This window comes from Oryctolagus cuniculus, chromosome 17, assembly GCF_051225735.1.
Source record: "Oryctolagus cuniculus isolate XC-2025 breed Fujian yellow rabbit chromosome 17, ASM5122573v1, whole genome shotgun sequence".
NCBI classification, from domain to species: domain Eukaryota; kingdom Metazoa; phylum Chordata; class Mammalia; order Lagomorpha; family Leporidae; genus Oryctolagus; species Oryctolagus cuniculus.
The window spans coordinates 35,200,288-35,205,634 of NC_142883.1; positions in this window are offsets into that span (position 1 = coordinate 35,200,288).

A 5,347-nucleotide genomic window follows, 5' to 3' on the forward strand; every position below is an offset into this window, starting at 1 on the left:
CAGGCAGAGTTAGACAGTGAGAGAGAGAAACAGAGAGAAAGGTTTTCCTTCTGTTGGTTCACCCCCCAAATGGCCGCTATGGTTGGCACGCTTAGCTGATCCGAAGCCAGGAGCCAGTTGCTTCCTGTCCACTGCCCTCCCGTGCCACAGCAGAGAGCTGGACTAGAAGAGGAGCAACTGGGCAGAACCGGTGCCCCAACCGGGACTAGAATCCGGGGTGCCAGCACAGCAGGCGGAGGATTAGGCATGTGAACCACGGCGCCAGCCACTAAAGTATAATTTTCAAAAAGGTAAAAACATGACTTCTTTGCAAATGTAAGAGATGTGTCAATTTTTTTTTCAGTTCATTCATGAGAGAACATATAAGGTGTTAAGACTGATTAAAAGAAAACTTTAAGGAACAGAATTTATATAGTCTGTCAATGGCATGCTGAAATAAACTTGCTAATAAATGCAAATTCCTATAAAGCATGAGATATATTTAGAGGTAGGTTTTCTACCAGATGAAAAGTCTCTACTAGATTTCTATTTTTTTTTAGATTTATTTTATTTATTTTGAACAGCAGAATTACAGAGAGAGGGAGGGTCAGAGAGAGAGAATTTTCCAACCACTAGTTCACTTCACAAATGATTGCAACAGCCAGGACCTTCTTCCAAATATCCAACATGGGTGCAGAGGACCAAGCACTTGGCTGTCTTCTGCTTCTTTCCCAGGTGTGTTAGAAGGGAGCTGGATCAGAAGTGGAGAAGCCAGGACTGGGGCACATATGGGATGTTGGTACATTGGGCAGCAGCTTAACTCGCTATGCCCCAGCTCTGGTCCCCTCTGTTTGTATTTCTAAGGACAGGAATCATTTGTAGTGCTCCTTATTGAAAATAATTATTTGCATTGCTGCCAGCTGTGTTTTTTTTTTGTTTTGTTTTGTTTTTGTTTTTGTTTTTTGACATGCAGAGTTAAACAGTGAGAGACAGAGAGAAAGGTCTTCCTTTTCTGTTGGTTCACCCACCAGATGGCTGCTGCAGCTGGCGTGCTGCGCCGATCCGAAGCCAAGAGCCAGGTGCTTCCTCCTGGTCTCCCATGCGGGTACAGGGCCCAAGCACTTGGGCCATCCTCTACTGCCTTCCTGGGCCACAGCAGAGAACTGGACTAGAAGAGGAGCAACTGGGACAGAACTGGCGCCCCAACTGGGACTAGAACCCGGGGTGCCGGCGCCGCAGGTGGAGGATTAGCCTAGTGAGCCGCGGCGCCAGCCTTTGCTGCCAGCTTTTAAAAACATTTTTTAACAATTATTTATTGGGGCCGGCACTGTGACATAGTGGGTAAAGCAGCTGCCTGCAGTGCCAGCATTCCATATGGGCGCCGGTTCAAGTCCTGGCTGCTTCAGTTCTGATCCAGCTCTCTGCCATGGATCCCTGCACCTACACAGGAGACCTGGAAGAAGCTCCTGGCTCCTGGATTCAGATCAGCCCAGCTCTGGGCATTGCAGCCATTTGGGGAATGAACCAGTGGATGGAAGACCTCTCTATCTCTCTGCCTCTGCCTTTCAAATAAATCTTTAAAAAATTATTTATTTGAAAGGAAGAGCTATAGAGAGGCAGAGAGAGAGAGAGAGAGATCTTCCATCCACTGATTCACTCCCCAAATGGCCTCAGTGGCCAGAGCTGGGCTGATCTGAATCCAGGAGCCAGGAGCTTCATCCAGGTCTTCCACGCGGGTATAGAGGCCCAAAACTTGGACCACCTTCCACTGCTGTCCAGAGCATTAACAAGGAGCTAGATCAGGAGCAGAGCAGCTGAGACTCGAACCAGCGCTCTGAAGTGGGATGCTGGCATCACAGATGGCAGCTTAACTCACTGCACAACCACTGGCCTGTTACCAGTTTGCTTCACAGGTAACCACATCCCTATGAAGTTGGGAAAGAGCCTGATCAGTAGAAAGTGAAATGAAAATGCACACCCCTGCATAGTCAGGTAATTCCTTTAGAGACATTCTGAATTCCTCTTATTTACAAGCTTTGGGTTATTTTTATTTGAACTATTTAACCCAAATCAGGAAAACCTTACTATCTCTTTTCTTTTGTACATAACTCCCTTTCCTCATAGAATGTTTCCCCCCCTATCCTCCTGCTTTGTAGTTTGTCTTTCTTTTTATGTAGTCCCAGACTTGGCTTCCTTCAACCACAAATTTTTGCTTCCTTCCTTTTTCACCTGAGTATGACACTGCTGATGCTTCAGGGCTTTATTTGCTAAACATTTTCAATAGTTTGGAGCATTTGTTTTTCATTTTGGTAGGCAATAAAATAATATTTTTATTAAAAATTAACTTTACTGACTTGGCAGATTTATATTCCCGTTACTCTGATTTCCACGATGGTAGAAATTAATCTTTTTTAGTTTATAGAAACTGTTTCCTCAAATTCTGACATGGTAAATGTATGACACTCGTGCTACCACCCTACCTGTCCATTCCTATGGTAAATACTGACAACTGATACCACAGTCACTGTTGTTGAGCCTGGCTGGACCCCGCCTCAGATTCCTTCTCAACACAGAATTTCTGTCACCCACTGTCAGTCACCTGAAGTTTATGCAGTATGGACATATTTTAAATGAATGTTATAAGGAAATGTGTCATGGGGCTGGCACTGTGGTGTAGTGGGTAGAGCCGCTGCATGCAATGCTGGCGTCCCTTATGGGTGCCAGTTCAGGTCCAGGCTGCTCCACTTCTGATTCAGCTCCCTGCTAATGGTCTGGGAAAAGCAGCAGATGGCCCAAGTGCTTGGGCGCCTGCACCCCTGTGGGAGACCCTGATGAAGTGGCTTCAGCCTGGCCCAGGGCTGGCTGTTGTAACCAGTTGAGGAGTGAACAAACAGATGGAATACCTCTTTCTCTGTTTCTCCCTCTCTGTAACTCTGACTTTCAAAATAAGTCTTAGAAGAAATATCTCATAGAACACTTTGGTTTTGGAGTTGATGTCTTAAATAAGATAAGTCAGAAATTTTATGGGCTCAGAAATGTATATGGGAATTTAGGGAGACAATTTTTGTGTCTCTCCCAAAATAAAAATGTCTTTTGGGAATTGTTCCAAAGTAATTAGTTGTATGAGATTGATTATAATCTTACAGAATATGTTTTTTAATTGAAAAATCCATGCAAAGTATCAAGGTAGATATATTTCTTATGTGAAATTTATTTCTGTTATGTGGCTTAGTGGTTAACCTTCTGGAAATAAAAAATCAATGTATTTTTAAGACATCATTTCAAAACATTTTTACACTTAACCCTAAAGCCATGTACTTTTACTTAAAAGCATTTTTAGGGGCTGACACTGTGGCTTAGTGGGTAAAGCCTCTGCCTGTAGCACCGGCATCCCAAATGGGCAATGGTTCGAGTCCTGGCCGCTTTTTTTCTGATCCTGTTCTCTGCCTTGGCTGCCTGGGATAGCAGTACAAGATAGCCTGAGTCCTTGGACCCCTGCACCCACATGGGAGACCTGGAAGAAGCTCCAAGCTCCTGACTTTGGATCAGCTCAGCTCCGGCCGTTGGAGCCATTTGGGAAGTGAACCAGTGGTGGAATACCTTTCTCTTTCTCTCAGTCTCTGCCTCTGTAACTCTGCCTTTCAAATAAATAAATCTTAAAAAAAAAAAAAGAAAGAAAGAAAGAAAAAGAGTGGCAGAGACCTTTAACCATCACTTGCTGCCTCCCATGCTGTGTATTGGCAGGAAGCTAGAATCAAGCAGAACTGGCACTGGAACCTAGGCATTCTGATGAGGAACATGGGTGTCCCAAGCAGCTGGTCTTAACCGCTGCACCAGACAGCTGTCTCAGTGTACTTTATTTATTAAAGATTTGTTGTTGTTGTTGTTGTTGTTGTTGTTGTTGTTTTTTAATCTGAAAGAGAGCTTTCATCTGCTGGTTTACTCTCTAGACGGCTGCATCAGCCAGGGTGGGGCCAGCGTGAAGCCAGTAGCCAGGAGCAATGAGTGCAGAGGACCAGACATTTGGGCCATCCTACACTGCTTGCCCAGGAGCATTAGCCAAAAACTGGATGAGAAGTGGAGCATCCAGGACATGAACCAGTGCCAAAATGGGATGCCAGCATTGCGGGTGGTGACTTAAACCACTGCACCACAGTGTTGCACCCCCCCCCAAGGTATACTTTAGATTGAAAAGATGCTTTGAATCTTAAAATAAGTTATTAAATTGGGGAGGGGATTGTCATAGATCAAACAGGGCTCAAAAATAGAAACCAGCCACACAATTTCTTGTAGAAGAACTTTACAGTAGGTTTACATGCTTCCTATGTCAGAAGGAGGCATTTTGTGTGTTTTTATTATTGTTATTATTTATTTGAAAGGCAGAGTTACAGAGACAGGGAGAGGCAGAGATCTTCCATCCACTGGTTCACTCCTCAGATGGCTACAACAGCTGGGGCTGGGCCAGGCTGAAGCCAGGAGCCAGGAGCTTCTTCCAGATCTCCCATGTGGGTGGGTAGGGAACCACACACTTGGGCCATCCTCCACAGCTCTAATCTAGGCAGTCCAGTATGGGAGGCAGGTGGCAGCTTGACCTGTTTCACCCCAGTGCCAGCTTCAGTACTTCGTGTTTTACCCAGGCAATGGCTGAACAGAGGTAGAAAGGATCTATTGGCTGTTAGTGTTTTCATCTGAGCTCTTGATATTCACAGAAAAAATTCTTTTTTTAAGAAAATGATTTATCTAGGGGCTGATGCTGTGATTTAGTAGGCTAAGCCTCCACCTGCAGTGCTGGCATCCCTTTTGTGGATTCGGCTCTCTGCTGATGCACCTGGGAAAGCAGCAGAGGATGGCCCAAGTACTTGGGCCCCTTCACTTGAATGGGAGATCCGAAGAAACTCCTGGCTTCTGGCTTCGGATTGGCCCAGCTCTGGCCATTACAGCCATTTGGAGAGTGAACCAGCGGATAAAAGACCTTCCTCTCTGTTTCTCCCTCTCTCTGCCTGTAACTCTGCCTCTAAAATTACAAAAGAAAAAATTTATTTGGAAGGCAGAGTCACACAAAGAAAGAAGGAGAGAGAGAGCTTCTGTCCGTTGGTGACTCCCCAGATGACCACAATGACCAGGGCTGGGTCAGACTGAACCCAGGAGCTTCTTCCAGGTCTCCCCAGTGGATGCAGGGACCCAAGCACATGAAACATCTTCCACATCTTCCCCAGGCACATTAGCAGAGAGCTAGATTGGAAGCAGAGCAGCTGGGAGTTGAACCGGCACCCATTTTGAGATGCAGGTGCTGCAGGTGGCGGCTTTACCTGGTATACCACAGCGCCAGCACCAGAGTAATTATTTAAAGCATGATGCCAAAGTCCCG